The following is a 26,830-nucleotide window of genomic DNA, read 5'->3' as shown; positions in this document are numbered from 1 at the left end:
AGAAAGAGGTGGGAATTGAAACTACTTAGGCAGTGAAAACATGTGTCACTATTTTTCTTCCTTTAGTCAGGTCAAGGGTTCCAGTATTAGCAGGGAGTTGGAGATAGTAAATCAGATTCTCTGATCTCCCAGATTGAGGATGTTTTCTTTCTAGAGACTTCTCTGAAGAGAAAGGAAGCTGCAGGAAAAGAGAGGAGGAAAAATAATGGGCAATGAGTAAAGTTTAAAGGAAACATTTTTTTTAAAAGTGCAATTCCGATTGCAGTGGATAGATTTGATTTTGGTTGTAATGGAGAGTACAGGAACATCTTATTCCCAAATTCGAATGCAGTTCAGTTGGCTCGTTCTGCAGACGCATGGCGATAGGCAGCTTGGATGCACGGCCAGCATTTTCAGAATCGACTCCATCATGGACCTCGGGGACGATGAGCAACGCAGCCTTCCCCTCCTGTTCCCAGTGTCTTCCATCTGTGACACTTTCTGTCACTTAGTTTCCAATTTGCTTGAAATAGTTTTATTTACTCTAAAGTAGGATGGTGCTTATGTTGCCAGTGACGGCCTCTGTGGCTCCCTCATTACAGAAAATGCTGTCAGTGCAGTATTGGAGAATAAAAAGCTAACAGGTTGAAGTCGGGTAAAGCCAGCAGCAGGCGCAGATGGCAGTGCAAAAGCCTTAACTGTACTCTACTTGGGGCATGCTTTGCGCTCCCATACTCTTGGTAACGTGCACAAAGCTACTGTGAGCCACTCTTTTGATCTGTACTCGTGGGAGAGGCGGCCCTAGAGTTTGATTTTGGGGGTTCGGTTTCAGCATTTGTTTCATCCTCCTGTGACATCTGTTACCTACTTTGCTAAGGAGCAGCACAATAGGTAATAAAGATCAGGGACACTGGCCCAGAGTCTCAGCTCGGTAAAGGTTTATTGCTTCCTCCTACTGCGTTTGTAATACTGGGGTTATAAAGACGGTAACAGCACAGTTCCTCATGGCTTAGCCAAGAGAGACAAAGGCAAAGGCAGCCTGTGCTGAGGGTGAGAAGCTGCCTATGCTTCATAATATTTGTGGCAGAAATGGATCAAGTGCTAGATTTCTTGTATTGACAATGCATTTTGGCAAGACAGCTGGAGGTGGAATGCCCAGTGGGTGAGTAGGAAGAAGGGGGAGGTCTGGTGATGCTGCTCTGCCACAGTTATGGGAGAGTGAAGGGAACTTGTTCTATCGAAAACTTTCAGACTGAAATAAAAGTTAGAAAAATAGTGTGAAAAAAATACCCTTTACTATAGGCACTAACCTTTAACAATGGCTAACATTTAGTTATATTCATTTGCACTGGGTGCAATAGCTTTGAACTATAAAGTAAGTTGCAGGCAGTATTCACCCCTTGGTTGTTTAATAGGCATGATCACACCCTTAAAATAAATAATAATCCCATAATGGCATCTAATATAGAATCCATATTCAAATTTCTCTAGTTGTCCCAAATATCTTTTATAGATTTCTTTTCTTCCCCAAATCATGATTTGATCAAAGTTCACACATTGTATTTAGTTGTTGTGTGTCTTATTTTCTTTGGATTTATATTTTGCTTTGCTGTGTTCCATGATATTGAATTTTTGAAGAATTTAGGCTGATTATATTGGAGAATATTCCTTATGTTGAATTTATCTGATTATATCTTCATGAAGAGATTCAGGTTAAACATTTTGCAGCAAGAATCTTACAGATAGGTGTTGATGTAGTGTAACAGCTTTAAACTGAAGGTTCAGAGATTTCATGGGTTTATGTATATGTATGTATCTGTTTTCCACTGGGAGAGGTTTTCAGTTTTATCAAACTTTTGAAGATTCTATGAGCTCCAAAAGTTAAGAACGGGGGAAGAGGAAGAATAAGTCATTATTAGCAGGAGGTTAATCAGTCTTCAGTTTACAGCTATGAATAAATCTTAAACCATTAGATGTTTTGTATATTTTTAAACAGTGTTTTCACTTGTATTTTTAAATGAATGTGATATAAGATAAAACATTTGAATAACACAAAAATATTACAGAGTGAAAAGTGTCCTTCTGACTCCAGTTCTTCAAGTACCCTGTTCTTCCTGGCAAAAGTAACCTGTATTCCCAGTTTCTTGGGTGTCCCTTCACATAGTCTGTGTACAGGTAAGTATGTATGTGGCTATGTGAAGAGCTTCCCAGGTAGCACAGTGGCAAGAGATGAGGGTCTATCTCTAGGTCAGAATATCCCTTGGAGAAGGGAATGGCAACCCCCTCCACTATTCTTGCCTGTAAAATTCCATGGACAGAGAAACCTGTTGGGCTACAGTCCATAGGGTCACAAAGAGTTGGACATGACTGAACGGCTAAGCACACATCTATGTACTTTTATTTATTTTACACAAGTGGGAGAATTTTGTAGAGGAAGTGTACCGTAAGTGAATATGACTTAAATCTACTCTACATATCTGGAGTGAAAAATAGAGTTCCCTACATGTACTTGGCAACAACAACAACAAAAACAACAGCAACAACACCAGAATAAAAGAAATTAAAGCAGGAGGAATCCATGCTGGTGATCTCACCTGCCATTCCACTCAATGACTGAGCAGGAGATGGACACAGCAACCCCTGTTCCTTCAACTGGACTCACTTTAAGCATATGCACAGCCCTGCACCCAGAATGAGGCTGGCTTCTTATTTTACTGTGGTGAGGAAACTTAACATGAAATCTGCCTTCTTAACAGATTTTAAAGTGGGCAATACAGTATTGTTAACTCTAGGCACAGTATTGTAAAGCAGATGTCCAGAACTTAGTCATCATGCATATACATCGTGAAACTCTATACCTCGTGATTAGCAACTCCTCCTTTCCCCTTCCACCATGCCCTGGAACTTCCATTCTAATCTGAGTCTGACTATTTTAGATATCGCATAGAAATGAAACCATCCACTATTTGTCCCTTTGGGGATTTGCTTAATTCATTTAGTGCAATGCCCTCAGGTTTCATCCACATTACTGCATGTTGCAAGATCGCCTTCTCTTTTATGGCTGAAGAAAAGTTTGACTTTTTTTTTTTCTGAATATTCCCCAAGTCTAGTTTGATATTTTAATTTTGATAGATCTAACACTCCAAATCTAATGCAATCAGAGAGTAAAAATAAGTTATTCAGAAGCACAGTCAAACATCAACACCAATTTCAAATTCCTATCATAGGAATTTAAAATACAAAGAGAAAGGGAGAGTTAACAAATAAACAGCTCCAAAAAAGCAATCTGCATCTTTTCACCTGTTAGCCATTAGTATGCTGTCTTGAGGAAAATGTCTGTTCAAGTCTTCTGGCTATCTTTCAATAGGATTGTTTGATTTTTGCTATTGAGTAGTATGAGTTCCTTAAACATTTTGGATATTAACCTTTATCAGATGGTTTGCAAATGCTTTTTTCCCATTCCGTAAGTTGACTTTTCATTTTGCTGGTTGCTTATTTTGCCCACCAGGGCTTCCCAGGTGGCTCAGATAGTAAAGTGTCTGTCTGCAATGTGGGAGACCCGGGTTTGATCCTTGGGTTGGGAAGATCCCCTGGAGAAGGAAATGGCAACCCACTCCAGTACTCTTGCCTGGAAAATTTTATGGATAGAGGAGCCTGGTAGGCTACAGTCCATGGGGCCACAAAGAGTCGGACACGACGGAGCGACTTCACGTTCTTTCACTTTCTTCTTTTGCTATGCAGGAACTTATCAGTTTGATGTAGTCCCACTTTTGACTTTTGCTTTTGTCCTTCACTTTTGCTGTGATATTCAAGACAGGCTGACTTTTAGGACTGTATCTATTACACAACATGACCTGTAAATGATAGTTAGCTTCATCTGATATGCAACTGAAGAACTAGCAATGCCTTTCAATGCCATAGGAAACACCAGCTCTGTGCAGGATTGAGCGAGAGGTTTTGTAAGCTTCCAAACTGGCATTCCTCTTAAGGGGGTCTTTGAGGAACTTTTCAGCCTTACTCATTGACTTGGGAGCCCATGTAAAGTAGGCTTCCCTGCTCCTCCTGGGAAAAGCTATTTTTAAAAGCTCTGTGTAATAGGATATCTTGGTTGTCCCACACCAGAGTATAGAGATCTATTTTATTCTTTTAAATAGTTACATAGTGTTCCATTACAGAAATATACCAGAGTTTGTTCAAAACCAGTCCTCTATTGATAAATACTTAGATTGTTTTCAGACTTTTGCTATTACTATTATAATGCTGCAAAGAACAATGTATCTTTTTATAATAGTACATTTTGTGGTGCTCTCAGGACCAAGTGACCTTTGGAGAATGATTAGAATACTTTTGCTATATTTACTGAAAATAAGGACACTCTTTTCTGGTTACTTGTGGCCTGAATTCCTATGATTTTTACTTTTCAAAATGAGTTTAAAAGATATCCATTACCTTTAAAAAATGCCGATTACCATAGTTTTAAAATCCACTCAATGACATTAGGATTCTAAAACATAGCATGGACTGTAGCTGGCCAAGCTTCTCTGTCCATGGAATTCTCCAGGCAAGAATACTGGTGTGGGTAGCCTTTCCCTCCTCATGGGGATCTTCCTGACACCACCCAGGGATCGAACTCCAAACTCTATTTATTTACTGTCTGAGCCACCAGGGAAGCCATATTTCTAGTAGTGTTTATTCAACCAATATTTCTTGAGTGCCTCTATGTACCAGGGTTAATGTTAAGGGTTTGAGATTATATGCCTCCTAGTATCATTGGAATTCTGCTGAAATTTAAGATTTAAAAGTATTTATTTAATAATTGCTCATTTATTCCATTAAATTTATAAAAAGACATTTGCATACTGGTGACATAGAAAGGAGAGGAAAAGTAATATATTTGTATGGAAAACTGTATTTTAACCTATTTCCAAAGCAGCAACTATGAAAACTGATTCCTTTCTTACCTTTAATTTCTTTCCTATTTGAAAAATACCTATGCTGAGTATTATAGCTTATTGTTATATGGTTTTGGAATATTTGAGTGTCCTAGATTCTAGGATGAAGTTTTCAAAATACTGTTGCTGTTTAATCGCTAAGTCATGCACAACTCTTTGCAACCTCCTGGACTGGCTTTTTCAGGCAAGAATACTGGAGCGGGTTGCCATTTCCTTCTCCAAGGGATCTTCCTGACCCAGTGATCGAACCGGTATCTCCTGCATTGCAGGCAGATTCTTTACCGCTGAGCCACCAGGGAAGACTTTCAAAATATACCACATTATTAACTATTTTCTGTTAAGAAGTATAACTAATCACAGTTTATGGTGTAAATCTAATACATGTAATGGATTGTAGGTGTTTAAATGCAATTGATATATGCTTCCCTTAACTTTATAGATTATTACAGCCTTCATTTATTCAACTTATATCTGTATATTAAAGTTATTTTCAAGTTTTTGAATGGCTCATACATGCATGTATGTAGTGATAAAAAATGTAAAACTGATACAAAAGGCATCTAATTCTGTTTCACAGAATCAAGCAATATAGCTAATGTCTTCTGAGATGTTCAATGCAGTTCCAGACAATTCTATGTTTATATTTCTCCCTCCTTCCATTTCTTTCTTCTCTCCCATCAGTTTTAATAACTGGTGTGATCAACCCTTTCTCATTCCTTTAAAAATTTTTTTTTCCCCTAGATACTTTTTACTGGCTCTTATTGCTTATTTAGTTATATACAGGAACTTTAAAATCAGCTTACCTAGCCTGAAAAAAATCCTATCAGCAATTTTGGGAGTGGGATGCCTAGTATTCATAAATTACCTTCTGAGAGAACTGACATCTTAAGATGCTGAAACCAAAAACATGATATGCCTTTCTAATTGTTTGAGTCTTTAAAAAATAACTGTTGAGTTTATCTTGAAGAATTTTTAACTTTTTTTCAGTAAATAGAGTGATTTCCTCTATTGTATCTTCTGATTGTTGTCTGTTTGAAGACTTGATTTTTCCATATTATGTTTTTCACCGTACTTAAGTCTTCATTGTTAGTAATAGTTTTTCAGCTGATTCTCTTGAGTTCTCCACCTAAACAATTATTTTATCTACATATACCTTCAGAGCAATATTAATTATGGTAGTCTTATGTTGTATGGCTAGTAAATTATACCTGTGCACATTTTCAAATAAAGTCGCTCTGGTTAATTGCTTAATAGAAAAGCAGTGTAAACTGTTAAATATGAACACAAAACAAAACATCCAAACCTACAGTCACCACAAAAATGAAACAAACCAACAGCCAACTAACAAAAACTGTTCTCATCTGCGATTACTTGTGAATCAGGCATCTCAATTTTGTGTAAACAAAACAAAATGAGATTTTGGAGCACTGAGCGTTAAGATTTGTATCACTATCATGAATAATCTCCAATTTCAAAATTTTCTGTGTTCCTTAAAACTCGCCATTTTCATTTATTAATTTTATAATAAATGTATGTAACAGATTTGGACCAATAAAATATTTTGGTAAGATATTGCTTTTATTATCTGTCGTTTATGTTGTAGAGCCACATGAGATTTCATTTGCAAACTGAGTTTTAGTTGCCATGAAAAACAGAAAATACTGGAATCACTCCCCTGGCCTCTCACTTTACTGGCATAGAACTTGTCATTGTAGACTCAGTGTCAGTAGGTCAATGACCCTACAGTTCCCGTTTTTGGGCTGGAAATATCTGCAGAGAGGGAATCTTGGTCTCCTAGGAGTGAAATTCTTAACAATCCTAATTGTTTGCTTACCTGCGATGTATGGATTGTTAAGATAAAGCAGGGCGGAACCTGACCTAACCAGGCATATCTTTCATCTGAATATGAAGGAAATGATTCACTGATGCTCAACCAGAAAGACCTTGCCTGGAAAACACAGATCAGTATTGCGTAATCAAGTGTTCGAAAACAAAGTGTCCGAGAAAACAATTTGGAAATCGATTCCCATCACTTTCTCTTATCAGTTAAACTATTTGTGTTAATAGTAGTAATCGCCAACGTGTTTAGTTTTGCCGTATATTCAATGTCTTCACCGTAACCTTGAGGTGGTGAGGTAGGTATTTTCATTCTCATTTTACAAGTGAGGAAAGTTAAGCTCACACTTGGCCCAGGGTTGCGTAGGCAGCAAGTGGCAGCGCCAGGAATTACTAAATCTAGGTCTGCCCCGGAGGTGGGAGGGTATGGATTATATAACTTCATCTTCTTGAAATTTCTATGATGCTTCTGTGGAATAAGCATAATAGTCATTTTGCAGTGCTGTTATAAAAATGAAATGAGAAAATATAAGTAAAACATTTAGGTTAGTATTTAACATATGCCAGGATTTTAACACATATTTATTTCATTTACTTTTTGCTCTTTTAGTTCCATAGTTCTATTGGTCTGGCCTTAGGCAGTACACTAAAATTTCCACTGCCTATTTTCCATACTATAATAGTAAATTAGGGTCTTACTGTACTTTATACTCCATATACTTTTCCTAGAATTAGCTTACATCAAGTTTCTTGTGGTATTTTAGTTACGCCTTTCCCCACTTTTGGGCAAAGGGCCAAATTTTGAGGGGATTAAGACAAACCTACAATTTATTGAATCAGAACATTAAACAGAGTTAGAGTGAAGTTACAATACAGTTACAAGGTGACATATCTAAAGGGGCAATGAGCAGTGGGCGTAAGCGAAAATCATAAAAATCCATTTATCTGCCAACACATTTATGTAAGAGATTACACTACTGGTCAGGAATTTCCTGCTGTATGTCATTTTTTTTTTTTCATGGAGCTTTTCAATAGCTGGTAATGGGCTGTCTTGCTTCCTCTCCAGGCTTGGCTGTTATCAGCTCCACTCAGATATACCTTCCTATTCAGTTTGGAGTGCTTGGTGACACTTATGAATGAGTGCATCTATTTTTTAACAGTGAGAATGTTGATTTACATCACAGAAGGCTCATCACTTCTGCTTCCCCCCACACAGGACTGTTGGAAGAATTTACGCTTCAAACACATGTTCATTATTTGAACCTCCAGGAAAAGGGCGCCATAAAATCAAAAGCCACATGTGAGTTTTCTAAAAAACAATTTCCTGCTAAAATAATAGGCAAAGGTAGCAATTAAGAAAATTTCCTAGGTAAGTGAGGAAGCACATTTGAGTATTTCTAATTATGTAGAAAAGGCCACACGAAAGGGACCGCTTTGTGGAGAGAATAGTTCATGTGAAGCAGAAAACCAGTTTGAGACTGGGCTCTGTGTGTATGGGGTGAGCATGAGAAAGACACTCAGGTCTGCCAAGTCCCATTTGCTTCAGCAGTAGAAATGGGCACCGTATCACTGCTCTTAATCCCTGTTTCATTTTATTAGGACAAATGAGACTCACAAAAACTTAGTTTACAAATGTGGTGTAAAACTTTACTCAGGCAACCCTTTTTTAATGGAATTGGACATACAAATTAAATCTGTAGCTATTTCAATGTTTGTACACGTAATACGCATATAGAAATATAAAAGAAATAAGTAGATTTAATGTTTTCTAATTTCAGTGGTAAAACATGATTTTATGTTTTACTTTAAAAGATAGATTCAGCAATAGCTGACTCAATGAATAATTTAGCCCTCTAGGCCTCAACCAATTTGTCTTCTTTTCTTTTTCTTAATTCTACATCCACAATCTGGCAGCAAAGAGAAAAAAATTAGTATTTTCTCAAAATGACTTAAGCCTCAGCTGTACCCGGCTAATGTCAATTGTATCAAATCAAATATTTGAATCATATCAGATAATTTGATACTTAAATAAAAATTTCTGGTAGCTTGTATGGGCCTAAGGTTAAAAAATATTTTTAATGTCTTTTCTTCCTGACTGTTAAAATGGAATTAATTTCTAAAAAGTTAAGTATGGGATAAATACAGGGACTCTATTAGAAAACTTCACTGTGCTAATAGATAAAAGGAGCAAATGAACTAGAAATATATATGTTTGGAAAGAGATGGCAAATTTTTCACTATCTGAGGGTATGGTTTCCTACTTGGTGAAACTAGAAAGTCAGTTAAAATACTTTTAGAATCAGTAAGAGAATTTAGTAAAAAGATTGGTTAGAAGTAAGTACACAAAACTCAAAAGCTGTTTTATATACCAAATATTACCAGTTATAAAATATAAGGGAAAAAAGAATTCCATTCTCACTAGAACACAAAGGCCATGAAGGGAGAGAACAATTTTTGTTCACTACTGCTTTCCCAGCTCCTGAAACACTGCCTGACATGTGGGAGACAACAATAAACATTTATTGAATAAGTGAATGAATAATAATGAAAACATACCAAAATGACTAGGAGCAATCAATATAAAAAATATAGGGCCCTTATGTAGAAAATTAACCTACACTGAGCAATATGAAAGAAGACTTGAAAAAGTAAATAACTGAATCTTACTTGGAAGGATCTGAGAATCTGAGACTGTAAAGTTGTCAATTCTTCTTAAAATAATCAATTTATTCAACATAGTAATCCAGTCTATGCCCCAACCACTAATACTGAAGAAGCTGAAGTAGAATGGTTCCATGAGGACCTAAAAGACCTTCTAGACTAACACCAAAAAAAGATGTCCTTGTCATCATAGGGGACTGGAATGCAAAAGTAGGAAGTCAAGAGATATCTGGAGTATCAGGCAACTTTGGCCTTGGAGTAAAAAATGAAGCAGGGCAAAGGTTAACAGAATTTTGTCAAGAGAATGAACTGGTCAGAGCAAACACCCTCTTCCAACAACACAAGAGATGACTCTACATAAGGAAATCACCAGATAGTCAATACCAAAATCAGATTGATTATACTCTTTGCAGCTGAAGATGGAGAAGCTCTATACAGTCAGCAAACACAAGACCGGGAGCTGACTGTGGCTCAGATCATGAACTCCCTATTGCAAAATTCAGACTTAAATTGAAGAAAGTAGGGAAATTCACTAGACCATTCAGGTATGACCTAAATCAAATCCCTTACGATTATACAGTGAAAGTGACAAATAGATTCAAGGGATTAGATCTGATAGAGAGAGTGCCTGAAGAACTATGGACAGAGGTTCGTAACTTTGTACAGGAGGCAGTGATCAAGACAATCCCCAAGAAAAAGAAATGCAAAAAGGCAAAATGGTTGTCCAAGGAGGTCTTACAAATAGCTGAAAAAAGAAGAGAAATGAAAGGCAAAGGAGAAAAGGAAAGATATACCCATCTGAATGCAGAGTTACAAAGAACAGCAAGGACAGACAAGAAAGTCTTCCTCAGTGATCAATGCAAAAAATAGAGGAAAACAACAGAATGGGAAAGACTACAGATCTCTTCAAGAAAATTAGAGATGCCAAGGGAACATTTCATGCAAAGATGGGCACAATAAATGACAGAAACAGTATGGACCTAACAGAAGCAGAAGATATTAGGAAGACGTGGCAAGAATACACAGAAGAACTATACAAAAAAGATCTTCATGACCTAGATAACCATGATGGTGTGATCACTCACCTAGAGCCAGACATCCCGGAATGTGAAGTCAAGTGGGCCTTAGGAAGCATCACTACAAACAAAGCTAGTGCAGGTGATGGAATTCCAGCTGAACTATTTCAAATCCTGAAAGATGATGGTGTCAAAGTGCTGAACTCAATATGCCAGGAAATTTGGAAGACTTAGCAGTGGCCACAGGACTGAAAAGGTTAGTTTTCATTCCAATCCCAAAGAAAGGCAATGCCAAAGAATGTTCAAACTACATTGTTCAATGTTCAGTAATGGTTCAAATCATTGAGCTCATCTCACATGCTAGAGGTTCAAGCTAGATTTAGAAAAGGCAGAGGAACCAGAGATCAAATTGCCAACATCCATTGGACCATTAAAAAAAACAAGAGAGTTCCAGAAAAACATTTACCTCTGCTTTATTGACTAGGCCAAAGCCTTTGACGGTGTGGATCTCAACAAAACTGTAGAAAATTCTTAAAGATATGTGAATACCAGACCACCTTACCTGCCTCTTGAGAAATCTGTATGCAGGTCAAGAATCAAAAGTTAGAACTGGACATGGAACAAGAGACTGGTTCCAAATTGGGAAAGGAGTATATCAAGACTATATATTGTCACCCTGCTTATTTAACTTACTTATATGCAGAGCATCATGCTAAATGCTGGGCTGCAGGAAGTACAAACTAGAATCAAGATTGCCAGGAGAAATATCAATAACCTCAAACATGCAGATGACACTACCCTTATGGCAGAAAGCAAAGAGGAACTAGAGAGCCTCTTGATGAAACTGAAAGAGGAGAGTGAAAAACCTGGCTTAAAACTCAATGTTCAAAAACTTAAGATCATGGCATCTGGTCCCATCACTTCATGGCAAATAGACAGGGAAACAATGGAAACAGTGAGAGACTTTATTTTCCTGGGCTCCAAAATCACTGCAGATGGTGCCTGCAGTCATGAAATTAAAAGACACTTGCTCCTTGGAAGAAAAGCTATGACCAGCGTAGACAGCATATTAAAAAGCAAAGACATTACTTTGCCCACCAAGGTCCATCTAGTCAAATCTATGGCTTTTCCAGTAGTCATATATGGATGTGAGAGTTGGACCATAAAGAAAGCTGAGTGCCGAAGAACTGATAATTTTGAACTGTGGTGTTGGAGAAGACTTTTGAGAGTCCCTTGGGCTGCAAGGAGATCAAACCAGTCAATTGTAAAGGAAATCAGTCCTGAATTTTCATTGGAAGGACTGATGCTGAAGCTGAAGCTCCAATACTTTGACCACATGATGCGAAGAACTGACTCATTGGAAAAGACCCTGATGCTGGGAAAGATTGAAGGCAGGAGGAGAAGGGGACAACAGAGGATGAGATGGTTGGATGGCATCACCAACTCGATGGACATGAGTCTGAGCAAGCTCTGGGAGTTGGTGATGGACAGGGAATCCTGGCATGCTGCAGTCATTGGGGTTGCAAAGAGTTGAACATGACTGAGCAACTGAACTGAGACTAATCAAAATCCTATGGATTTTCTTTTTTGACCTGGTCAATCTATACTATATTTCATGGAAGAATGGTTGTGTAAAATGAACTAGTGAAGTCTCAAAAAAAAAAAAATCATAGTGGTTGTATGTAGTGTGTTTTTCTCTCCAGATAGTCATTCATTCAACAAATATTTTTGAGAATCTATTCTGTCGTTGATAGTGTTCCAGGCACTGGGGACACAAAAGTGAATACAAGAGAATAAAATCCCTGTTCTCATGGAACTTATCATCTCGTGGAACTCAGTTTAGAGATAACAGACAATAAGCAAATGAGTAAGTATAACACTTAGGATGTCAGATGGAGATGTGCTAAGGAGAAGAATAAAGCAAAGAAGAGACTGCATTGTGGCAGGGGACGGGCGGGGAGAGAGGAGAGGGAAACTGCGATTGTAAGTAGGCTGCCTGGGAAGGATCTCACAGAAAAGGTGGTATTTGGGTAAAGACCTGCAAGAGGTGAGTCATGAGGTTATCTGGGATATTAAAAGCTACAGTAATTAAAACAGTGTGGTCTTAGCTTCAAAGAGCCACAGGGGGAAAAAAATGCAACAAAATATTGAGTTCAGGAATTGGCCCAAATATATGTGAAGATTTAGCATGTGATAAAGTGGCCAAAAAGACCACCTGTTTATAAACAGTGTTGCAACAATTTGCTAGACATTTGTTAAAAAAAAAAAAGAAGTTGAGATCCTACCTTTATAGACAAAAATTGCAAATGGATTAAAGACTTTAATGTTGAAATACATACCCGATGGGTCAGTGGGTTAAGAATCTGCCTGCAAGCAAGAGCCGCAGGAGATGCGGGTTCAATCCCTGGGTCAGGAAGATCTCCTGGAGGAGGAAGTGGCAACCCACTCCAGCTATCTTGCTTGAAAAATTCCATGGACAGAGGAGCCTGAACGCTACAGACCAAAGAGTTGCAAAGAGTCCAACACAACTGGGCACAGCACAGCTTATATACATTAAATTACAGAATAAATATTTAAGGAAATATTTTTGTACTCAAATGCTTTGACTAGAGAAAGCCTGTTAAAATGTGATAACAAAGCAGAAAACAAAATAGAAGGTCCACAGAGTTGACCACATGGAAGTTTAATGTGGCAGAAACAAAGCAAAAGAAACAAAAAATAAAAATCCTCAATCACGAAAGTTACATTAGAAAAAAAACAACACACATCACAGAAACACTAAATTTCCTTTTTCTGTTTTTTTTACCCTTCCTGAAATTCGTATATACCTTTAATGTTATAATGTTTCTTTCCCCTTGTTCTTAAGAGTGATTAAACTGATAATACATATTCTTATAAACTACTTATTAGAAAGCAGAAATAAGGTATCTCAAGAGTTTTAGGAAGCAAAAATATTTTTTTGGTATACTCACACAGCACAAGTAAAAGGAATATGAACAGAGTTAACAAAGAAAGAGAAATATTCAACAAAATTGAAAAAGTGTTTAACCTCTTGAGCTTTTAAAGAAAGATAAGCTGAAACACATTGAGATGCAATTTATTACCTGTTGGATTGGTAAGGTTGAAGAGGATTAATTATGAGAGACAAAGGGGAAACAACATTTTCCATTTACTCCTAATGGGAGAGTAAATTTGTATAGTCTCTCCTCGGAACTACATATGAACTACGTATGCTTTACACATTTTCTCAGATTTCCCCCCAAGTATAACTGAACATGTGATCAAAGATGTATGTATGAGAATATTTATCTCAGCATCATTTGCAATAATGAAAAATTGGAAATGGCCTTGAAGCCTATAATAGACGAATGGTTAAAAAAACTATAGTATAGAGTATGGAATACCAAGCAATTGTTATTTATTTATATGGAAAGATGTCTATACTAAATTTTTAATTGAAATGCAGACTGCAGCAATCATTTCAGAAGACATTTTGGCAGGTTCTCATAAAGCCAAACATGGTCTTATCATATGACTGGCAATCACACTTCTAGGTATCTATCCAAAGGAGTTGAAAATGTCTGTCTGCACAAAAACCTACTCATGCCTTTTTATAGCAGCTTTATTCATAGCTGCCAAAAATTGGAAGCAACCAAGACACATTTCAGTAAATAAATAGATAAATTAACTGTGGTACATCCAGACAATGGAATGTTATTCAGCAATTAAAAAAAAACAACTGTCACATCATAAAAAGATAGAAAAGACACAGAGGAAACTTTAATGTATATTGCTACGTGAAAGAAACTGATCTGAAAGGCTATATGCAGTATGATTCCATCTACATGACATTCTGAAAAAGGCAAAACCATGGAGGCAATAAAAAGATCAGAGCTTGCTGGGGTTTAGGGGAGGAGTGGGGATAGCTGAATAGGTGGAGAACGGGTGACTCTTAGGACAGTGAAACTTTTCTGTATGGTACTCTGATGGTGGATACATGACGCTATGCATTTGGTAAAAACCATAGAGGAGTGAATCCTAATGTGAACCTTAGTTAATAATAATATATCAATATTGTTTCATCAGTTGTAACAAATATACCATGCCAAGATGTTAATTGAAGAGGGAATGGGTGTATGTGCAGGGAGGAATGTTGTTCAGTCGCTCAGTCGTGTCTGACTCCTTGCGACCCCATGGACTGCAGCACGCCAGGCCTCCCTGTCCATCACCAACTCCCAGAGCTTGCTCAGACTCATGTCCATTGAGTCAGTGATGCCATCCAACCATCTCATCCTCTGTTGTCCCCTTCTCCTCCTGCCTTCAATCTTTCCCAGCATCAGGGTCTTTTCCAATGAGTCAGTTCTTCGTATCAGGTGGTCAAAATATTGGAGCTTCAGCTTTAGCATCAGTCCTTCCAATGAAAATTCAGGACTGATTTCCTTTACGATTGACTGGTTTGATCTCCTTGCTGTCCAAGGGACTCTCAAGAATCTTCTCCAACACCACAGTTCAAAAGTATCAATTCTTCCACACTCAGCTTTCTTTATGGTCCAACTCTCACATCCATATATGACTACTGGAAAAGCCATAGATTTGACTAGATGGACCTTTGTGGGCAAAGTAATGTCTCTGTTTTTTAATACCCTGTCTAGGCTGGTCACAGCTTTTCTTCCAAAGGGCAAGCATCTTTTAATTTCATGGCTGCAGTCACAATCTGCAGTGATTTTGGAGCCCAAGAAAGTAAAGTATGCTGCTGTTTCCATTGTTTCCCTATCTATTTGCCATGAAGTGATGGGACTGGATGCCATGATCCTAGGTTTTTGAACGCTGAGTTTTAAGCCAGGTTTTTCACTCTCCTCTTTCAGTTTCATCAAGAGGCTCTTTAGTTCCTCTTTGCTTTCTGCCGTAAAGGTGGTGTCATCTCCCTGTACCTTATGTTTGTTGTTTCTGTAAACCTAAAATTGTTCTAATAAAGTCTATTAGTTTAAAAGAAGACAGACTATGAAGCACATGTATGTTTGATTCTGTTTCTGTACTGTATGAATGTGTGAGTATAGGGGGACTTGTGTAGAACTAAGTTCAGAAGGACTACATCAAAGTGTTAACAGCAGTGTCTGCCAGTAGGGGGTTTTGAATGATTCTTGCTTTTCATTTGGTGTCTTTATGTACTACCTAAATATTTTACAGTTTTTTTATAATCAGAAATAAAAAAGTATTTTTATTTTGAAGACAACACAGCAAAAAGAAAAACAAGCAACAAAAAGAAAATAAAATAGATTAAAAAAACTCCCATAATCCCACCACCTAAAGATAACCACTATTAATGTTTGGTATACCTCCTTTCAGGCTAGCTAGAATACAATATGCAATATGTAATACACACACACACACACACACACACACACACACACAGATATACACACTGCATGTAATTTTGCAACATAATTATATGTATTGTTCCTTTTGTATTAAGCTTACTTTTTAGTATTAACATTCACCATGTTCTTAAAAATCTTTTGAAAGTATCACTTTATGTTGCATAATATTCCATCTTAAGCTATATGATCAATTACCGAATATTTAGTTTCTCACCCCAGTATTTTGAATAGCATTGTTTTAAACAGCATTGTGGGTGAACATCATTATATAAAGAGTTTGCATTATGTTCTTATTATTTCAGGACCAAGGATATTTCTAAGGTGATTCATAGGGATCAATTAAAGTAAATGGCAGCAAGGTAACTAAGGATTTAAGATGGGAAGAGATATTAAGAAACCATTTCCTTCCACCCCTATTTGCATGGAAGCAATGCAACCAACCAGTTTACGGCCACATGTCCTTCTAACCTTAAATTTTTCTAAATGTACATGATACCTTTATGAAAAAAGTCCAAAAAGTGGAAATCTGAACTTATATACATTAGAAGAGGATATTTCATTTACAAAAATATGTGATCACAGTTCAGTCAAGATACGAAAGTATTTTAGAATGATGTATTTAATTTTGAAAGTGAGGCATGAAAGAAGAGAAGAACCAAAGATCCTTTGGAGAAACTCTTGAAAACTATGGCCCCTCCACTCAAAAAATGTCCACGGGCAGATATATTTATGGTTTTGCATACCCAGTTGACAATGACGATGGTCTATCAGTGAATCTCAGGTTAAGACCTCACACTGTAGCAGCTGAACCTTCTCAGGACGTCGGTTCACTCAAATAAAATTACTTGTGTTTTATACAATATTTTGCAAAATTCTTTCCTATTTGAAGTTTCATCCAAGTATCACAACCTTCTAAAATAAATCAGGGATATAATATTTATTCTAACTTTAATAACTGAGAAGATCAAGCGCTTTGTTTGAGGCCTCCCTGTCACAAAGAGTGTGCTTCAGGACACGTCTGGTTTTTTTGGTTTTTTTTTTTTACTTTAAATCCAATTCTCTTTGTCCTCTGTTCTGATGGACCACTCTACTCTACAGGCTTGGGACTCTGTAGAGTTTAGCTAAACAGTATTTAGTAGGGCCTTTGTAGTCTCTGGTTTGGTGTCACTATAGCACAATATTTGCATATAAATGGAATAGGTACTCAATCATGGTTTGCTGATAATATTTAAATCTCATTTAGCAGCAAATTCTGGTGTTGTTAAACACTGTTACACGTATCTAAGCAACACTATGCAGAGTCAAGATTTTGGTAATTATCTGGTTATTTTGATCTAGGCAGGTAACTGCTAATTGATGTTTTAAGGCATCAATTTCCCTCCTCCCCACCCCCGAATTATTGGACTGTGAAATCATGGAAAATTAAACAGTAACAAACATAATATGTACATATTTGGAGATAGATTTTAAAATAGTTTTACTATTGCATTTTTTTCCTTGTCAAATGTTATTTATGAATAATGTTAAGGGCAACCGGAGAAGAAAAATGCCACAGAGAACAATTCCCTTGGGTTGAGTCATGCTGTATATTAGGTGCCTCTTGTCAGTGATGCCATTTCTTCTTTCAGTAAAGCAAAGCAAGATTTCTTTGACCTATTTGAGTTATTTATTGGCATCAGAGAGGTCATTCTTGATGTATGATTATTCATATTTTTTAAGAGTACACAGTACAAAGTTTAAAATACACAGTACAAAGTTCTTGTGGGATGGAAGGAATTGTCCACAGAAACCTAAAGCTTGAAAGTATTTCTTTTAAAGATATTTATTGACTGTTGTGGTTTGGGGGATTAACGGAATCTGCCTAGAGTCCAGTTTAGAGGAGAAGACGGAGGGGATGAGATATAGTGTGAATGGGGTAAAGGAAGAGGAGGGCCCAAAGGCTGTCTAGGAACTGGGGCATGAGAGCAGCCGGAAGGATGTAACTGCTGCTTCTGAGATTTTCTGTGCTTTTCCTGCTCCGTGCTAAGCACCCTGCTTACATCTTCTCCTTAACAAGACTACGAGGGGGCAGATATTATTATCTGTATTTAAAAATGAGGAAACTGGCTCAGAAAGATTTAGGTAAATAACCCAAGTTGTCACAGCAGATAAAAAGCAGAGTCAGGATTCCAATTCATGAATGTTTGGGCTCCAAGTCTATGTGTTGTACCATGATGCATACGCCCATCAAACAACACTGACATTATAATAATTTCTCCCAGTTTGGCTTTGGTGAACTGCCCGGAATTTTTTTTTTTTTTACACAAGTGGCACATGCTCCAGTTTATTTTTATTCTAAGATAAGGGTCTGTAGAGAGACATAGTTCCTTTTGTGGCCTGTTGAAGTTTATCTTGTATTTAGTCCTTATTGTGCATCAGAAAGACCTAATGAGTTGAAAATACAATCTTTTAATTCCTGTGTTGTTTGTTGTTTAGTCACTAAGTCATGTCAAACTCTTTTGAGACCCCATGGATTGTAGCCTGCCAGATTCCTCTGTCCATGGGATTTCCCAGGCAAGAATACTGGAGTGGGTTGCCATTTCCATTGGAACCTGAGTCTCCTGCATTGCAGGTGGATTCTTTACCCCTGAGCCAACAGGGAAGCTTCCTAATTTCTGTGTAGGATTGGGAAAATGTACTCCATGAATTTCTAATTTATCTTTTTCCTGGAGTGGGGTAATTTGTATTTGTTTCTATTCCTGTAGGCTTCTGGCAGTAGCCAAAGACTTCAAGTAACAGACATCAGTGAGCTACTGAATATGATTTTCTGTATTGTATGGGAGGAAAAAAGTGGCCTGGGGGACAGATTTGAGTGATGTGAGATTCCAGCTGGCCCCTTAGGTCCCTCTGGGGAGCACTGTAGCAACCTGAAGGTGTGTAAGATGGCACACTGTTGCTATCAATTTACTTGGAAATTTTAGCAAAGAGCACAGGAAGAACACTCTTGAAGGACCAAGAGATTTCCTTCTGCAGGAGAGAAAAATTGCAAAGTTGGAAACAATGAAAATAAACCCATATCTGATAATCCTTTATTCATCAAATATTTGTTGGGTAGCAGATGCTGGAAGTACCATGATGAATTAATCATTGTTCCCTGCAGTGCAGGAGACCTGAGTTTGATCCCTGGGTTGGGAAGATCCCCTGGAGAAGGAAATGGCAACACATTCCAATATCCTTGCCTGGAAAATCTCATGGAAAGAGGAGCCTGGTGGGCTGCAGTCCATGGGGTCGCAAAGAGTTGGACACGACTAAGTGACTAACACTTACTTACCTACTTTCAAGGAACTCACAGACCAGAGGGAAGACAATATATTAAATTCCAGTATGAGATATCAAGGGCTGTAATCACAGGGCCTTATGAGAGCACAAGTAACAGAAATTGTTCCAGGGTAGGGATCATCAAGTCTGAACGGGACTGGCTACATCATTTGTGGAGTCCACTGCAAAATGAAAAAGGGGACCACTTGTTTAAAACTATTAAGAATTTCAAAATGGGGACAACAGAGCAGTCAGTCAGACACAGGTGTTTCTAATGAATTTCCTTCCACTTAGACTGTGACACCAACAGTGGAAAAATTCCAAACCACTGTTTAACAAAATAAACCTGGTCTGGGCTCTCATGCCATTTGTTTCTTCTGAAGTATTATTATGATGTAACTAACATCTGTGGATCTAAGAGAATATTTTCAAATCAATTTGGTGTGGCCATAACAATTTTTTGGAAGAACCATAGGATATTACAATGGGTCATGAATGTTTATTATTTATTGTATTCCCACCCTCCCTAAAGGACAGGGAACTTCAGGGAATATTTAAATACATTCACCAGCAGCCTAAGCCTCTGAAGAACTAATTTGGGTAAATGATAAAAAACAAATGCAGTGTTCGCTGGAAACGGAGAGAGTCTACCTGTTGATTACAAAAAGCAGAAAGCACAGTGTCTGTGAAATAGTATATTATTAATCTCAATCATTTGTTGCACCGTTTCATAGTTTGATACATGCCTGTTAGTATCTAGATGATTTATAGGGCCTCTCTGTGGGTGGAGTCTGCCTCCTGGTCCCATTGACATCAGGCTTGGCCACGTGATTTGCTTCGGGCAACCCATTGGGAAGAGGCAGTGTGCGCATGTCTGAATGAAGTTCCAGGCAAACCCTAAGGACCTTTACATTTGCCACCCTTCCCTATCATAGGCCTCCTGTCCTCCAGAGAAGCTGTTCATTCATCTTTGATCCTGAATGGAGAAACTACATGGAGCAGAGCCACAGACTACTTATATAATGTGAATGGGAAATAAAATCTTTGCCGTTGAAAAACTGCTGAGATTTGGGGATTATGAATGATCATAATGGGCTTCCCCATGGCTCGGTGCGTAAAGAATCTGCCTGCAATGCAGGAGACACATTTGATCCACCAGGGTTTGATCCCTGGGTGGAAGATACCCTGGAGGAGGAAATGGCAACCCTCTCCAGTATTTTTGCCTGAAAACTCCCAAGGAGAGAGAAACCTGGCGGGCCGCAGTTCATAGGGTCAAAAGGAGTGGGATACAGTTTAGCAACTGAGCATTTACAATAGGGCGACAATTCACAAATACCTATTTGCCTAAAAGCCGTTTCAGTGATACCTCTCTTGTGCGGAGTGACACTGCTCTAAATGATGATTATATAAGTTCTTCTAAGGACAAATACACTGGGAATTCTGCTGGTGGTAATCTGATTGCTGGGAAATCATACTGGATCCTAGTGGTGGAAGCAATGTCTGAGGCTGACAAACCCTGGCCCAGCTGCTTGCTGCCTACTTGTCCCTGAAAAATTGCTGAGCTTCAGCTTCCCCATCTGTAAACTTGGAAATGGACTATTTACTTCCTAAGATTGTTAAGGCAGAGTCAGTTTTGATGTATTTCTTTCATATCAATGCCTCTTTCCCATGAGGTTTTACCTCCACTGATCCTCTCAGCTCTTTGTCTGTTTGACTTTATCATTTTCTAAATTATTAAAAAAATATTTTCTGCTAGTGTACAGCAAAATGGTTCAGTATATATATACATATATCTATATATACATTTCAGATTCTTTTCAGATTCTTTTCTATTATAGGTTATTACAAGATATTAGATATAGTTCCCTGTGTTATACAGTAGGTTCTTGTGGTTTATTTTATATATCAGCAGTGCATATCTGTTAATTCCAAACTCCTATTTATCTCCCTCCCACCTTTCCCCTTTGGTAACCATAAGTTTGCTTTCTATGTCTGTTAGTCTATTTCTGTTTTGTAAATAAGTTCATTTGTATCATTTTTTAAAGGCTTCGCATATAAGTGATATCATATGATTTCTGTCTTTTTCTGTTTGATTTACTTCACTTTAGTATGATAATCTCCAGGTCCATCCATGTTGCTTCAAATGGCATTATTTCATTTTTTGGATGGCTGAGTAATACCTCACCATTATACATATATATCACACATATTCTTTATCCATTCACTTAAGTTGCTTCCATGTCTTGGAATCACTTCCAGAGTAGTGCTACTGTGAACATTGAGGTGCATGCATGTCTACCACTTTAATATAAAAGAAGTAGGACATTTTCAGATCTATGTTGAGCTTATCTGTGTTTCTTTCTGAGTGCTTATACCTTTACCTCACTCTCCAGTGGCAACCACCGTCTCATATCCTTTATTTTTATATCTAAATATAATTTATTACCTATATAACATGTTGACACTAATATTAATATACAATACATAATATTTATTGCATTATTTTAGTATATAAGTTATTATACTACATTATAACTATAATATATATCTATATATTATACAAAATATAAAACTATATATGTAACTATAATATATAACATGAAAGTGAAAATGAAAGTCGCTCAGTTGTGTCCGAATCTTAGCGACTCCATGGACTCTACATGGAGTTCTCCAGGCCAGGATACTGGAGTGGGTAGCCTTTCCCTTTTCCAGGGGACCTTTCCAACCCAGGGATTGAACCCAGGTCTCCCATATTGCAGGTGGATTCTTTACCAGCTGAGCCACAAGGGAAGCCCATGATATATAATATAAACTATAATATATAATTTAGTGTACTACATTATAACTATAGCATATACTGTGTTGGATAATATGTATATATACATAATTCAGAGGAGTCTGGCAGTCTATAGGCCATAAAGAGTTGGACACGACTGAGCAACTAACACTTTCAATTTCACATAATTAAAAAAAATATATATAATCATATTCTTTATATAGGGCACATATATGGTAAAATAGTTAGCAAAAATACTACCCTTTCTTGAAAAAAAAAGGTGAGGGAAAGCAGCTTCATATCTATGAAGTTTTTAATTATTTTCTGTCATTTGCTAATTTTTTGTAATTGTCATTATGAATTAGGCCCTGTACTAGGAACCAGGTACAAGGAGGAGAACAGGACAAAAATGGACTTGTCCTCTCTGAGGTTACCTCCTAGTGGGAAGAGGCAGAAAATAAATATTTAAGCAAATAAATGTACACAGTAACAGACCCTAAGAGTCACATTATCTAAGAGTCCTTAGGAGGACTCTTCATTGAATGAATAAGAATGATAAGAATGGTGGTTAACATGTCTGTTTCAAGGAAGATAAGGAGTGTTTATTGAGCACCTGAGTTTCAGCTAGTTTATCTGGATTACTTAATTTAAATCTTACAATAACCCTGTGAGTAGTCCATTCTGTACATGAGAAAATTCAAAGTTCATGGCAGTCAACCAACTTTCCCAAGCTTATCAACTGGTGAATTGAAGAGTGTACTTTTAATTCTAATCTCCTACTTCTTCCTTATTCCAAACTATCTCTTTTAAACTAGAAAAACCATGTATCTTTCTGTCTACCCTCTTCTCTGCACATCCTGTTACACTATTTTTTAAGTGATAAATTATTTTATCTTAGAATAAAGTTAAATTTCAGCTTTCTCTCCGCCTTAAGAGCAGTACTCTTTATTAAACAAAACATTGACTTTAAGTTTGGGAGGACTACCTTCAAACCACAGTTCTACTACTTGATAGCTGTGTGATTTTGGTCAAGTCACTTAACCTCTGTGAGCGTTTGTTTCCCTATCTGTAAATGGAGAGAGTGCCAACATTCAGGTTTTACAACCTCAAATTTTAAATGAGTGGGGTCTGTCCTAATGAATTTTACCACACTTTGCACACTGACATGTTTTACACTGATGCAGATTCTCTACCTGGTGGTGTGCAAAAGGGTGAGCATAACTCGGATCACTTCCTCAGGGTGAATGGTGGGCCAGAGTCCTTGGAGGACGAAGGACCTGAATCCCTGGGCCTGTGCAAGGGTCTCCTTTTCCCCTGATTTTCACCCTCAGTATTGTTTCTGACTGAGGAAAAGTTTGCCTGTGGTTCACTCTGCCCTTGAGGCTAAAGGGGGCTCAGAGTGACTTTGAAGCTCCTCAGTGAAGGTGGTAGCACTAGGAATGACCATTATTATTTTCTTTAGCTGCCATTATTATTTTCTTTAGATCATTATTATTTTCTTTAGTGCAGCTGTAATAGAGTGCAGTTCAGAAGGGCAACTACTTTGGAGGAAGACTGGAAAGTGATTCAATTTCAAATCACGAGATCAATTATGTAAGGTTCTAGAACAACTGCTGAGTATAAACAGCAGGTCTGTGGCACAGATTCAGAAGGTGATTCAGGATGTCTCTTCCCTTGGACGTTAAAGCCCATTACCTGAAAATGACTCAGCCTTGGCCCTTAGAGGAATCTTGAGTGCTCAGTCCAAATGGCACAATCCTATCTAAAATACCAAGATCTCATGAAAATGAATGATGTAGAGAGGGAAAGGGCACTTGTCTGGGTTAGAGCTCATTGGTTTGATAATTTCCAACCAAGAGCACACATCTCTAGGTAGTTATATGTCTGTGATGGCAGGGATCTGTGGACTTTTATTTGTGTGATTAGAGCAAACCATCTCAAGAAAACTAGGCAGCAGGTAGAGAAGGGGGAATAAATTCTCTCTTTTTAATGGTCTTGCCAATAAACACTCTCAGACAGGATGGGCTCTATTTGATGATAATTTCTATTCTTACCTGCAAATTGGGAATATTAAATCCTACCTCCCCAGGGGCTGTGATGCGGGCAGCGTGAGATCATGGAAAGACCTCACATGCTGTTTGGCAGAGCGCAGGCGTGGAGAGGAGTCACATCTCTCCTCACACTCTGTTCATTGCACATTCATCTGATGTCTGTAAGACACAGGTGCCAGGCTCTGTCTTACAAACCATACGGAAGATGTGCCAGCTTGCCCTCAATGAGCATGTGGTCTAGAAAGGAAGGTGAGATGCATAAATAGATGACTAGTCATGGGGTTTGAGGGGGTGCAAGAAATAGCTCCCCCTTTCCTGGCAGAGTTGGGAGCCAGGAGATTGAGAGAGTGACGAAGGTGGATTCTGGAGAAGGCGACATGCATCTGTCAGCCTAGGGCACGCACTGATGCTTCAGTAAGGCTTCGGGTGGATGTACCCAGAAGCACCGTCTCCTCTGGGAAGCAAGAAGTGCAGCAGGCTAGTCCGCAGATAGTGGGCAAGGGGCTGCAAGAGGCAGGCTTGGGGAGGGGCAGATTCTTGCCACGTGGAGCCATGAGACAGGGCAAAGGTATAAGAAAAACCCCCAATCAACTTTGCTCTCAATTTAAATTGAAGGATTAAAAATAACTGACATCAATACTGATACCTCATTACTGACTGATTTATTTGCTTCCCTGATTATTGGCTTCTGGCGCTGTGTCAGAATCACCTAAACAGATTGAAAAAGTTACCGATGCCTGGCTCTCCATGGGAGTTCTCAATGGGAGAATTGGGGATGGGGTCCAGGTGACAGCATAAAAGCATGACCTGACCTTCTGTAAGTCATTCTGACACACCCAGGCTTTTGACACGCAATGTTGAGCAATGGTGGGCTTGGTTAATCTTGGGGAAAAAAAAAATTCTTAGAGAAGGACCTTCCAAATAATTGCATTATGCTTCTGTGAGAATAACATCCTCAGATTTCTTTGATTGTTTTCCAAAACAGACAAGAGAAGCTCAAGCAAGTCAGCAGATAAATTAACTTCTGTATAGTTTTATGTAGAAATGACCCCACAGATTTATTTTTGCTTATCTTTGTGCTGTACTTTGTATAAGCAAAGCCCAAATTTCAAAGGGTGGACTTCCCTAGAAACATAAGTAGGAACATAATAGATTCCTTTGCAGATTTACCTAACTTTTATTGCCTATGTATTATGTACTGGGCTAAGTAATCTCATGTGTGTTTCCTCAAGAGAGTCAGGCTATTAATGAAAACACTGTGAACTGGTGACAATGTTCAGGCATCATGACTTCATGAAGGTTTATCTGCACATGATGCTCAGTATCATACGGTGATGCTGTGGCATATACACCTCACTGGATACACTGAAAATTGGTTCAACTTTTTGAACATACATTTGGTTATATAGCTTAAGAACTAGATCTATGTAACTGTTCTTACCATTTCACTTATTAATCCAATTTCTGGGAAGTATCTTAAGGAAATATATATTTTCAAACTACAGGTGGGAAGAGAATAATTACTTTATTTTTAAATTATAACAGCAGCTGGAAATTGCAGAAATATTAATCATTAAGGAAATGATTAAGTAAATTATTGCATAATGACTAATGACAGTTAAATCTTATATGGACCCTTAAAACTGGTCATTATAAAGTCTATGTAGCAACAGGTAAAATGCTTATGACAAAATGTCAAATGAAAAAATAGGTGCCAGGATACTATATAAAAGTTATTCACTAGCACGGCCAGAAAATGTGAAGGGGGCAAGTGGTTTGTATGTTGAGGTAGTAGAATTTGGAGTGGTTTTTCCATCATGGTTGTGGTAGACAGATACTGTTCGGGTTATCCAATAACCCTTCTCACCCTACATGGACCCAGGAGGGAAAAGGAACTTCCCATCTCTGGCTAATGAACTGAGATGATGTATGCTTGGAGTTGTTGGTGACTTTGCCCCTTTTTCTCTCTGCCGAATGGAGAACACTTGCCTGAAGTAAGAGACAATCAAAAGCAAGGGAGACAGATTGGAAGTCGGAGAGATGGACATGCGGATGTATAGATAAAGGAATAAATAGATGAAAGACCCACCTGACGACAATTTACATGTCCCCGAGACAAACCTCTACCCTTATTTATGCAAGCCCATAAAATTCCTTTCTTATAGCAGTTAACTTTGCATTAGTCACCTGTAACTGAAAGAATTCTGACTACAACATTGAATCAATTTTAAACAGTTTTTATTCTGTGTTAGAATTTGTCAATGTTGTCGTTTGTTTGTTTTAAAATAAGCCATTTTACTTTTTGAAGTCACTGGAACATTTTGTACTTGTGTGTAAATACTGCATTTGTGAATCATTTCCCATTACATTACTGATAGACTTTTGGACCCTATTGAACCATAATTTCCTCCCATGTCTCTTTCTCAGCTTTTCCTGCAACATCAGCCTCGTTAACTGTTTCCACACATCCTGTTTCTGACAATAGCCACCCTGAAAATGCTTTCCAAAGGGTGGTCTGAACCATAATGTGAATTCAAATCTGTACAAGGCAGAAATGTATGGGGAATTTTTAAATAAATCAATAAACATTAATGGAGCTCCTACTCTATGCCAGGCGCTGGGGTTGCAACAATGAAAATAAAAGTAGACACAGCCCTGTCCTTAAGATGCTTCTCTCTGTGAATGCCTGCGTCTGTTCACCGGGGTAGGCACAGGGGAGATCCACGCTGGGAGCTTAGTTAACACTTATTACTCATTTGCTGAATATCTCTGCACAAAAGCAACAGGATAATAACCAACGCTTATTGAACTTTTACTCTGTGCCACACCTATATGCATTAATTATTCTTTTCCTCATTTACTGGATGAGGGAATTGAGTGCCAT

The 26,830-nt window shown here is 37.9% G+C and overlaps 2 long non-coding RNA genes across 2 annotated transcripts in view; both read left to right on the top strand.

The window, feature by feature from the left end:
• Positions 1 to 26,830, top strand: part of LOC133046504 (uncharacterized) — a 62,171-nt gene that overhangs the window by 13,877 nt on the left and 21,464 nt on the right. The gene's annotated exons all lie outside the window — the stretch shown is intronic.
• Positions 903 to 6,373, top strand: LOC133046509 (uncharacterized). The gene is made up of 3 exons (XR_009690521.1): positions 903 to 1,141; positions 2,046 to 2,154; positions 5,116 to 6,373. It is a non-coding gene; the product is annotated as an uncharacterized LOC133046509 (long non-coding RNA).

Source organism: Dama dama, chromosome 3 (assembly GCF_033118175.1).
Source record: "Dama dama isolate Ldn47 chromosome 3, ASM3311817v1, whole genome shotgun sequence".
NCBI lineage: Eukaryota > Metazoa > Chordata > Mammalia > Artiodactyla > Cervidae > Dama > Dama dama.
This window is presented reverse-complemented; position numbering and strand designations above follow the sequence as displayed.